The sequence below is a fragment of the Callospermophilus lateralis genome, unplaced genomic scaffold, assembly GCF_048772815.1.
Source record: "Callospermophilus lateralis isolate mCalLat2 unplaced genomic scaffold, mCalLat2.hap1 Scaffold_62, whole genome shotgun sequence".
NCBI lineage: Eukaryota > Metazoa > Chordata > Mammalia > Rodentia > Sciuridae > Callospermophilus > Callospermophilus lateralis.
In genome coordinates, this window is record NW_027514663.1 from 2,308,879 (window position 1) to 2,321,588 (window position 12,710).

The 12,710-nt window shown below is 45.6% G+C and overlaps 1 pseudogene; it reads left to right on the plus strand.

Annotated features, from left to right (window-relative positions):
• Window positions 1–229: 229 nt before the first annotated feature.
• Window positions 230–12,710, plus strand: part of LOC143389778 (ephexin-1-like) — a 61,627-nt pseudogene continuing 49,146 nt past the window's right edge.

Here is a 12,710-nt window from a genome sequence, read left to right on the forward strand (position 1 = left end):
GGTTACGCTGTAATTTTCATTGACAAAGACGTGGTTGGCAGGATGTGCAGATTATTCCAAATTTCATCAAATCATATGGGAGTGTAATTCCATCCTCTGAATGGAATATTTAGCCCAATGACTAACTGAAAATTGTTCTCTTTCTATTCTAAAGCCCTCAAAACCTGCAAAGTCTAGGGAGGTTGGTGACCTCCAGTCGTTCTGCTGAGAAGCCATTAGCTCTATTACCATGGAAACTGAGGAAATAGAAGATTTGGAAAAACCCTGGAGGAAATCAGTGAGAAATTCATGGAAGAATGACAAGGAATCAGTCAAGGTGAGACCTGAGCTGCTTCCAGAAAAAGAGGAAATGCCCTGTACTGAGCAGGAGAGCCAGGATACAGAACCCTGCCGCCATATTCCCCTGCAGAGAAACTCTATCTTCAACTGCACCATGAGACGAAGAAGCCAAACCAAGGCCAGAGGCACCCCTGAGCAGAACTCCAGCCACCTGGAAGGTCAGTGTCAGGGTCAGAGGTCACAGCTGCGCCTTCACATCCCTGGAGAGTGATTAGCATGGAAGATTCTCATGAAATGAAAAGAGAATAAAAGGCACTGTGAATCACCAGGGGCAGGTCTAATAAGGTGGACCATTTTGAAGCCATTATCTACACAATGTGAATTCCCCCATATAAAGGTGTGTGCTGGTCATGAGAGTCTTGACCCCAATGATACAGTGAGGCTGACTTTTACTTAAATGACTCAACAAACCCTCCTAGCTGCACGTACCTTCCAGGAGGGGATTCTGAGCCCACTGAGGAATTCCTCAGTGGGGTCACATTCTATCCTGGCTTCTCCCTGTCACTGTGAGGATCAGAGTTTCTGCTGTCCTGAAAACAAATGAGATTCAACCTTTGGGCTATCTTAGCACCAGGACACCTTAGTCTCTTAAACCAGTTCCTGGCTCATTTTGTCTGCCCAAAACCTATTTGTTGAGCAGAATAAAGCCCAGAAGCCTTTACCCATGGGTGTGTGAGAGCTGCAGACCCTTTCCCTTGTGACCTGCCACCAAGGCTGAGTGGGCAGGGCAGGATTGCACATGCAGATGGTCTCCTGGCCCCTGAGGCATGGTGGATGCTGCCAGATGGTGCATTGGAGGTAGTAACCCTGCTCAGGTCCAGGGACTCCATAACCTCATCCATAAAAGCTATTCTTCAGTGAACATCAGGTATCTTTTGCCTTGAGTTAAACTACTCCCAGACAGAGACATAAGCAAACAATGTCTGTGATTTCTCTCGATTCTGGGATTGGTCAGCCCTCTGCTGTCAGCCAGTGGCTCATTTGGGCCTGGAAGGCTGGAAGGATCCTCAGCTCTCTGTGTTTAGCAAATGGCTCAAGGAGGGCCTCAGCTCCACCCTGGTGTCTCTTCCTCCAGCCCTTCCTCCAGCTCAAGGGCTCGGGCTTCTTCACCCGGCAGAGGATCCTCAGAGGCCAAGGAAGCTGCAGGGCTCCTCGCGCTTTCATCAGAGCATCGTGGTCACTTACAGTATGTTCCGTTTGTTAAAGCAGCTCCCAGGGCCAGCCCAGGTAAAGAGGGTTGGGGTAGATGGCCCTAACGCTCAATGACAGTAGAACTTGTGTTTGCTGGAACCTCCCAGAAACATTCACAAAATCCTGTGTCCAGGACTAAGTGAAGTGAGAGCTACACAACTACGGAAGTACTCTAGTCACGGAGGCTGGCGATGGGGACTGAACACACCCTCTCCACACCCTCTCAACTTTGTTTCCTTGAAAATTTATATAAATGAAAGTTTACAACATACTTCACACACAGAGAAAGTTGGAGTCTCTTCCTTCAGGACCCCATGATATAATGATGTCACTTTCCTGCAAGCCACATGCCAAGGTGGAAAAGGTGAAGAATGAGACTTTTCTGGTGGGGTCTGGAAAGGTTTCCCCAAGAGGAGGGTGTTTTGGAGAGTCTTGAGGGATGAGTAAGGACCTGGCCAGACGGCAGTGGAAGATAACTGGGTCAAGCACTTGTAGGTTCCCAGGGCTGTGTAGACAGACATTCCAAGGGCAAGCTCACCAAGCCCACTTTACAGATTAAAACAGCAACAGCCCCAAATCACAGCTAGTGAGTGGTTCGGCTCACAATGCAGTTCAGATGCTTCGAGTCCCCAGACCTGTGCAGACAGAGGAGCAGGCTAGAAGGACACTGTGCAGCAGAAATCCAATGCAAGCCACATGGCTTGCTTGAATTTTTCCAGTGGCCACATTAAAAGATTATGAAGAAGCAGGCAAAATTAATTTTAACAATGCATTTAATTTAACCTAATATATTCCAAATATTATCATCATATTGTAAAGTTAACTAATGAGATACTTTACAGCCATTTTTTTTTACATTGTCTTTGAAATCTCTTGGATATTTTATATCCCAGTCCTCTCAATTTATATGCCAACTTTTCATTGGAAATACTTGATCTGGACTTAGATTTCATAAATTGTACAGTCGGAAGAGTAGATCTATAAATGGTTCCAAATATCCTTAGAAGTTTCCTAATCGCTGAATCAAGTATCAGTTTTTACATTTTGATTTGAACTAAGTTGAAGAAAATGGAGCGTGCGCTGCTTCAGCCACACCAGCCGTGTTTCAAGCATGCAATGATCACTGGTGGCTAGAGGCTATCCTCTGGGGCATAGTGGGCATGCAGCCCAGCCAGCAGACAGAAATGCATGTGCAGCTGGTGAGCCGGGGGGGGGGCAGGGTGATTTCTACAGTGGGAGAAAACGTGGGTGTGGGGCTGTGTCTGAGATGATTGTGGAGACAGGATCACTGGGGAAGAGCCTTAGATTTGAGGACTCTTCAAGACCATCCAGGAATGCTGACCATGACAGGGGATACCTCACCTCCTGTCACCTCCACAGGTACCACTGATGCCCAGCCCAGAGGTATAAGATGCATGGCTTTATGGTCAAAATGAATCCCTCATTTCTCTGCCCTAGAGTTAACCCCACAAGATGGCCCAGCATTGCCTGACTCCAAATCCAAGGAGAAAACATCCTTTTCCTTCTCTCTGATGAGAAAGGACACAGGACGAGGAACTTTTAGGAGCAGACAAAATGAGCCGAGGCTGCTCTGGTCCACTATGTAACCAGAAGGCTCGTGCTCTGGGTCCACAGTGTGGAACTCAGGTCTGGGAGATGCAGGACACTCCCCTGCTAAATGGATGCCCTTCAGAAACATGCTCCAGCATTGCCTAATGGGTCCAGCTGGACTTACTATTAATGTTGAAAGGAACCAGACATCATAAAATCAGTTGAGAAAAGATGACAAGTTGTAGAGGATTTTAGTTCAGTGGAAATGAAAGTCCCAGGGGTTCTGGATGTTTTTGTCCTCTAAGACATTTCCAAATTTCCTTCAGGGGGTAAGAGGAGAAACCACCCTCCTCGCTGCCCTTACCTCCCCTTCCAGGGCGACAGTCACTGCTGCCCTAGTCTTAGAATTGCCTGAAAAGGGGGAGATAAATATTTTCTAACTTGCTCCATTTCTTAAATACCACAGATTCACAGGAAAATGGGAAATCTATAAACGAGCCTCTGACCTTGAATCTTCCCCAGAGCAGAAAGCCTCTCTGGAGAATACCAATGCAGATGGGACCAGGAGTCCAGAAAACAAGGTAAGAGCTGGCAGGACCTGCTCATGCAAAGATGTGTCAAGCATCAGTGTGCGGAGCCTGGCGGGGGTGGGAGGGGGTCGTGTTTTAACAGCACAATTGCTTATGTTAAACACACACACACACACACACACACACACACACACACACCTCCACTATTTCCTTATTTAAAAATAAAAAGGACCAGGAGCAATGCTGCCCACCTATAATTCCAGATCCTCGGGAAGCTGAGGAAGGAGGTTCAAAAGTTCAAGGCCAGCCTGTGCAACTTAGCAAGACCCTCTCCCAAAATACAAAATAAAAAGGGTTGGGAGTATAGCTCACTGGTAGAGCACCCCTGGGTCCAACCCTGAGTACAAGCAAAAAAAAAATTTTGCTTTGCATGTCTGAGGAGCAGACATGGTTCAATCCCCAGTATGGGAAAACACACACACACACACACACACACACACACACACACGACTTTTTTTCTCTTCCATCACAAAATTGAGAAATTTTAGATATTATGCATATTGAGAAATGGAAGAAAAAATGGCCAGAAAGATAAAGGAAGGGAAGGGGCCAGGGTCCTGTACCTCCTTCCAGGGCACACCCCCATATGACCAGGAGACTTCCACTAGACCCCTTTCCTTGAATGTTCCACCGTCTCCCAAAGGTGCCACTGGCTGGGGACCACGCCTTTAATACATGGGCCTTTGGAGGACACCTCCCCAAACCATGGCAGTCTTTCTGCTTGATTTGTGCTTATAAATGGAGGTTTCATGTTCTAAATTTAACAGACCAAAAAATACCATCAGCACCACCAGCAAAACCCCACCTGGCACAACACCAGTGAGTGTGAAGGGTGCCAGAGCCCTTATCTCAAGCAGAACCCCAACGTTTTACCTCTCTGTCTTGTTGTAATTGTCTCTATAGTTAGTGTCTTCATAAATCCCATTTTAACTACTCATCAAAGTCATTTTATGTCACACTAAATGTGTAGATCTTGAGTCTAGAGCTTGCATGGATACTCCTTGATGAAAATAAAACATAAATATATTCCCCTTGACCATCAACCAGACAAAGTACAGCACATGCCCATTGCCCCAGGAGGCCCTTCAGGCTCTCATATGTGATCATCTTCTGCCTTCCAACACCATGATGTTAGTTTCATTGGTTCTTAAACTTCACGCAAATGGGATCACACAGTGTATACCCGTGGTGCCCAATTAATTTTGCTCAACATAATATTTTTTAGATCCATGTGGATGAGATTTTCTCATTTATTGCTAAGAAGAAAAACCACAATTTATTTATCCACCCATCCTTTTTTTTGTTTTTGTTTTGTTTTGGGTGCTGGGGACTGAACTCAGGGGTGCTTGACCACTGAGCCACATCCCCAACCCTTTTTATGTTTTGAGACAGGGTCTCACTAAGTTACCTAGGGCCTCAGTAAGTTGCTAAGGCTGGCTTTGAACTCATAATCCTCCTGCTTCAGTCTCCCAAATTGCTGTAACATCCCTAGAAGAGTCTTTTTGTGGACATACACCTTCATTTTTCTGGAATACATATCCAGGAGTCCAATTGCTGGGTCTTAGGGTAGGTGTATACTTAACTTTATGAGAAATAGAAAAATAATTTCCAAATGTGCTATGTGCTTGTACTCTGTTACCCACTCAACAGCAAGGAATCAAAGATGGTTACTCTGTATCCTCTGCCACACTTGGAACCGCCAGTCTTTGTAATTGTACCTTTCTAGTACATTGTGGTTTCTCCCTGTTGTTCCAGTTTCCCTGGTGACCACCATGTTGAGCACCTCTTCATTGGCCTTCCATGGGTCTTCTTTTGTGTAGTGCCTGTTTATTTGCTGATTATTCATTCCTTATCTTTAATTTATAGTTTTTTATTTATCAAATAAAAGTCCTTGGTCAAATAGTCCAAATATATTTCCTACCAGTCTATAGCTTCTTTTGTAATGAGCAGAAAACTTTGATTTTGAGAAAGACTAATTTTGCAATCCTTTTTATTGTTTATCATTTTCTATGTTATCTAGGAAATATTTGACCACATCAAAGACATGAAGCTATTCTGTGTTTTTGCACAGGAATTTATGTGTTCAGCTCTCACGTTCATGTCCCTGTAGTCCATGGGGAGGTCCTGTGGCTCCAGAACCACCTAGTAAAACGGTCTCTGTCCCCCTCAATGAATCACACTGATGCCTTTTTAACAAGTTCCCTGTAGATATGTGGGTCTATTTCTGGACTTGAATTCTGTTTCACTCATCTAATTATCTATCCTTATGCAAATACCAGAGTGTCCTAAATTCTGAAGCTTTTTTGCAAAGTCTTGAAGTCTGGTAGTGTAAGTCCTCCTACTTTGTTCTTTTTAAAGATAGTTTTGACTATTTTAAGTCTTTCATATTTCCATATACATTTTAAAATTGCAGTGTCAATTCTACCCCCCCACAATATCTGCTAAAATTTCAGTTGAAATTGCATTGTTCTCATAGATAAATTTGGGGATCCTTTACACTTAAATACTGGCATTTAAAATCATTTAATCTACAAACACATCTTAGCTTTCCATTTATTTGCTTATTTTAAAAATTAATCCAGCAATGATTCATAGCTCAGAAGCTTTATGTATATTCTAATTAAATTTGTTCCCAGGTAGTTTATGCTTTTTGATCCTATTTTAAAAGCCAGTGTTTGTGATTTCACTTGTAAATTGCTTTTGAGCAAAATACATCTGTAGTATGTAAAAATACAATCAATTTTTCCACATTCACCTGGTAACCTGTGGTCATGATGAACTTGGTAATTACTTCTCCTGGTACATCCCTTTGGATTTTCTGTGCACACAGTCATGCCATCTGGGAATACAATTTCACTCTTTCTTTCCAGTCTTCATACCTTCTATTTGTTTTTCCTGCCATATTGCTCAAATAAGGACTTCCTTTACAATGCTGAATAGAAGTGGTGACAGTAGATATCCTGGTCTTACTCCCTGGTCAAGGTCACTTTGGTTGGGAACATCTGAAGCCTACTCATCTTTTTCAAGTGAAAGAGGTAATTGTAAGAGTGCTGAAGTCTCAGAGAGTCCAAGTACAAGAGAAAGCCCCTCTTCATAGGAATGGGAAAGGCGTTGAAACCAGGGTCACGTTACCCTGTTCTCCAGGGTCACAGGCCCATGGCTCCTTGCTTCTCCGTGTCCAGTTCTGTTCTCCTACATATTTCTCAGACCATCTTATTTTTCCTGTCATCCTGCGCATGACCTAAATGGCAGCCTTTGCCAGTAGGACCCTTCAACTCATCTCCCCAAAGTCTGGGAGCTTCTTTTCATTTGTCTTAGAGAAAAAGAATTTCTAAGCAACAGAATTGGTTGGCCATCCTTGAGTCAGATGTATATCTCTAGAACAATTAGCTGAAAGGACCAGGACAGGATTAAAGGGCCAGTCCCCCTTCATCAGAGGGAGCTGTGGGAGAATCAAGGAGACAGGGCATTATGTAGAGTCTGGTCTCACACGTGACAATGCCAAGGGTACCTGGGCGAGGGGAGAAGTAGCAGCAGAGATAATGAATGGGGAGTGGGGCTATAGAGAAGAATTGGGGTCTTCGAGACCAAGGTGGGTGTAGAAACCTGTCCCCTAGAGGGTTAGGAGCTTGGGTGGTGCTGATATAAGGCGGGTAGTCAGTGCCTCTTTTCAGAGGTTCTGAAATTCTCCACAGCTCACCCAGGGGCATTCTGCAAGTCCTCTTCCACACACCATCAAGCAGTGAGAGTCACGGTGCCACAGGACAGGGTGGCAGGAGAGAGGCACAGTGGCGGTAGAAAGATGCTCGATACAGAGGATTATGGGGGAAGAGAAGTGCTGGGGGAGATGGGGACTGACATTTGTTGAGCCCTGTTATACACACTCTCATTATTCACAGTTCACAGAAAAGAAAATTCAGTGCCTGGCCAGAGGTTGTACGGCTAATGAGACAGCTAGACCATGAACACAGAGACTCCTGCCTCCACTCCCCGGGGTCTCCCATGCCCAGGCTGCCAATGGGGACATGGCAAGGTGATCTTGGCTGTGAGAAGGAGGCTGTCCCTGTTAACCTGGCTGCAGAGGGCAAAGGCCAGAGGCATAGGTTTCCCTCACCCCCAGCCCAGCGCTGGCCTGGTTCCTCAGAGACCCTCAACCAAGTCAAGATGTCATAAGTTGGATCTTTATTTACGTAAGTGCAATGTCATGAATCAGGGTTCTAACCTTCAAAATCATCGCATGCCATGAAGACACCAAATTTATTTGAATATATGTAATGCTCACTATTTATGTATTTATATATATTACATACATAGTAAAATAGCATGTGCTTTCATAACCTGATATTTAGTATATACAACTAAGTTGCATCAGAAAACTTCATGTGGGCAAATTTCCTGCATCAGCTGAGTGAGCATCAGCTTTCCTTTCCCCAGCAGCACCCAGGGGAGCTGTGGAGCTGTCCATCGCTTCAAGGATCCTCAGCACTGAAGTCAGTGTTGCACCAGGGCTGTACTCTGTGGGGCCGCAGGGGCAGCCCTAGGTTGCCACAGCTCTGCTCTAAATGGTTGAGCCATACTCCCTGGTTATCAAATACTGTGACTACTGTCCCTGAATTCATCTCAAAAAAATGCCATAAGCTCCTTTAATGTCGCTAAGACTCATGCATGGTACTGTGAGTCTTTGCTGATGTTGGGAAAGGACCAGTGTCCATGCTGGCCATGGCATGTGTTTCAGGAAACCATGGAAGTGGCCTATGCAGTTACCCTGGGGCAGCTGGCCATAGGTTTGTCAGCATTTGTTTGGGTTGTTAATTCTGAGAGTCCTGCTGTGAGAATCTGTAAATATCGCAGACCAATACTGAAGTAGTCAGGGGCTGCTGTTTCAGGGGTTAGTTCATTTACAAGGTTTCAGGGCAAGAGAGGAGCTAAGGAACTGCAGCCTGACGCTGGCCAGTCTGTAGCTCTAGCTGTCAGATTACAGGAGAGAGAGCAATGGATCAAGACCCCACACAACGCGATTCAAATAGGGGGGTTGCGCCCCAATTTCTCATCAAACTGCAAAGAAAAAATAAACAAGAGTGGGAGGAAGCCGTTAGAAGACACTAAAGAAAGATGGAGTCATTACAGGGTGGAAATCTTACTTGAACCGTTTTTACAAATAAATGACCTGCGACCTGCAGGGGGAGATTAAAAGACAATTGGGGAAGTTTGAACTCAGATTAGAAATTTGGTGATGTTAGGAAATTGTTCATTTCCTTGGGCATCCTGGTGGTGTCATAGTGGGGTTTTAGCTACGTGTAACTCTTCCTGTCTCTTAGAGATACATCTTGAATGTTTTGGATGAAATGATATGATGTCTGGCATTTGCTCCAAAATAATCCAAGCCAGGGAAGGAGTGGGTGGAAGTGGAAGTGAAGGCCAGGAGTTGAGAAGTGTTGGAGCTAGGTGGTGAGTCTTTGGGGGAAATCATTATACTTTTCTGTCTACTTGAGTATATGTTTTTAAAATTTTACACAATAAAAAGTTTAATTGTTATCGAGTTTATTTTTAAAAGATTAATTATTTTACTTTATTTTTGAGGTGCTGGGAATTGAGGCTGAGCCTTGCACAAGTGCTCTACCACTGAGCTCCACTCCTGCCCACTAAAACTTATATATATATATATATCAGGGGCTTAAGTAAATTGGCAAAATCATCAGCTCTTACTGTTGACCATGGCAGCCCCAGGGGCATTGATTCCTGGCTCCTCAAGGGCAGGCCCACACCAGGTTTTGCTCCCTCCTGGGCACCTGGCACGTGTCTGAGACACACTAGAGGAGCTCCGCCCTTGCAAATGATTGACACATGCACACATGCAGACTCCTGAGCAGATTGTGACCTTTAATCTCTTGAAGACACAGCTATGCAGACTGGTCCAGAAATGACCCAGGACTGTGGGGAACAAGGCTCTTACAAAGCCAGGTCACAGTGTCACCAAGACAGGTGACTGCTCCTGCAGGAATGTAGCTCCCCTGACTCAGGGCTCACCTGCCTTGCTGCCTGTTAGAGAAAAACTTTCCTTTTACCTCCTCTGTGCAGTTAGGAGACCAAATGCCTCCCAGTGAAGGCACTAAGGGAGCCACAGGAAGTGACTTTCTCCTGGCATGCCTCCACCCAGGTGCTACCTGAGGTCCCCACACAGGTCCCACCACCACCAAGCTCGTGGACTGTAAGCAAAGGTGCTGGCTGGATGGAAGAATCTCAGGCCCCTTGGACACAGTGACTGAAGGGAGGCTGGGATCTTCCATCTCTGAATTTGTTCCTATTTTTACCCTGTCTCAGAACAAATATAACTGTGACTTATATTTCACAGTTTATGCAGCTAATTTCATATACTTTTGACAGCTGTATCTTATTTTCAGCAGTTCTGAGCTTTTTTCCCTTCTGGAAACTGAAGGGGTGCCTTCCCCACCTCCCCACAAGGCCTCATGGATGTGGGATGCAGGGGAAGGGCCCTCTCAGGAGTGACCCTTGAGTGACACCTGCCCTCACCCAGGCACTGCCCTGCTGGCCACAGGCCCAAGCCCACAGGGGAGCAGAGAGAGGCTCAGGAAGCTTGCGAGGCATGGGACGGAAGGGGTCTAGGGGACAGCCTCGTGGACGTGCTCATTCCTTGTCATTTACAATAATAATAGTGACAGCGCAGGGGGCGGTGCCAGGCTAGGCCTGCAGATTTGTCCACTGGCGGTAACATCTTTAGTGCTCTGGGCCACGGGCCTCTTCCCTCTCGCCACGTCGCCCGTCCAGGATCCCTTTGCCCTCTCCTGCTTCCTCGCGCCCACTTTACCTGTCAGTCTTTAATCTTCAGCCTCCTCACTCCACCCTGAAGGCCCTCCTTCATTTTCCCGGTTGTAATCGCCTTTCTATGTCCCCTTTGGGTTTTAGCTTATAGTTACCATTATCGAAGTTCAGACCCTTTCCTTCAATGCCAAATTCTTCCCCCCTCTTACTTTGCTGCTATCTTATTATTTAAATTCCTAAGTTTTTTTTGTTTTTTTTTTGGAGAGGGTTACTTATTTGATTTCTTATTTCTTTTTAACTACAAGCCTTTATATGCTCTTTTATTTTGCTTACTTTACTGATGATAACTAACTTTTCAGTAACCTAATTTTGGTTCACTTAAACCAATTTAACTATTTTTCTTAAACTAATATTTTATGCATAATGTTAATTATACTAAGTTCCTTCTATTAGTCACAGCCTGTATCATGTTGGTCTTATCTTTTTCTAATTTTTTTGAAGTCTTAATCTGAAATTTTCCTCTAACGGGCTGGCTCTGGGGAGGGCGTGGAGGGTGGAGGTTGTGCACTGTGGGCCTGCTTCTTTCAGCTTTGAAACCCCACCTGCCCTGCCCTGCCCTTAGGAGCCTCCGCCAGGTCTTGGGGGCAGGTCCTGGTACAGGCAAGAGAACAGTGTGGTTCAGTGCACTGGGCTGAGGTCCTATTCATACAGTGTGTTGGTCTACTTGCTGTTGCTATAACAAAATGCCTAGAGTGGGTAATTTAAAAAGAAAAGGAATTTATCTCTCAAAGTTTTAGAGGCTTGGAAACCTGGACGTGTGGCACCACATCTGGTGAAGGCCTTCTTGCTGCAATGTGACATAAAACAGGACATCACGTGAGACGTGGTGGTGTAGACCAAGGCTGCCAGCTCAGGCCTCTCTTCCTCTTCTTGTGAAGTCACTAGACCCCACCCTCATGATCTCATGACCTCCTCTAATCCTCATTAGCCTCCCTCAGATGTCCTAGCCCAAGGCCGCTGATGAATGAATGAACAAATGAATGGCCTGCTGCAACCTCCCAGTCCAGGTTACAGAAGAAAGCCCTCACCTTGAGGTTGAGGTTGGGATGCCAGGGCCCAGTTCCTGAGGGTTCCATTGACACTACTCTGTGCAGTAGGTGTTCCCACAGTGGCCAGTGCACAGCCTGAGTTGCCTGGTACAGCCCTGACCACAGATGAACGTGCTTCTGGGACGGTCTGTGCTTTATCCATCCCTCAAAGGAAGGAGGATAGCCTTGCAGTCGGCTGCTGGAAAGAAGAGCGTTTTGGGGGGCAGATGCTTCACTCCTCTGACTTGAGGCATCTATCTGTTTGTGTGTTCACTCAAATGACAAATATTTACTGAGCACCTCCACTGTTCTGACTGCTGGCTCCTATTGGAAGATTCCTTATTTGGTGACTGAGGGTGACAGCCGCCACTTCCCAGGTAACCTCCCAGGAAGCCCCCAGGCCACAAAGCCAAGTTCCAGGAGCCACAGTTGGGCCTTAGCGGTGCAGCTCTGATGCACACCTGCTTGGAGTATTTCCAGGCCCCAACCGCCTCATCATGCCCCATGGAGGGATCTGCATGTGTCCTGGAGCCTGGGATGATTTCAGGAGGAGATCCTGGCCCTGGACAGATGCCCTGGGCAAGCAATGGGGACACTGAGGACTGTAGTCCCACTTCCTAAGCTTTATGAAGATGCAGATGTCAATGTCAGCAAAAATGTATTTCATACCTTTTTATTAAAAGAATGCATGTCAATCATCCTCTGGGTTGATCTAGCAAGTTGGTTGTGTAGGAATAGCTGTTTCAAAGCTATCTGGACAACATCAAGAGGCACTACACTGCCAGGTGCACTGGCGCATGCTTATAATCCCAGAGGCTCCAGAGGTTGAGGCAGGAGGATTGGGAGTTCAAAGACAACCTCAGCAAAAGCGAGGCACTAAGCAACTCAGTGAGACCCATCTCTAAATCAAATTCAAAATAGGGCTGGGGATGTGGCTCAGTGGTCGAGTGCCCCTGAGTTCAATCCCCAGTACCAAAAAAAGAAAAGAAAAAGAAAGAAAGAGGCAGCACACCAATCATTTTTTAAGTGTATATTGATCAAAACAATTGATCACATTCCCAAGATTTTCCAGCAGCAATAAGATGGCAGAGTCAGGAAATAGGGACCCCCAAATTTTGTGTGGTGAATATCAGCATTTCCAAGTAGAGAATGACGTGAGGTAAATCAAAGC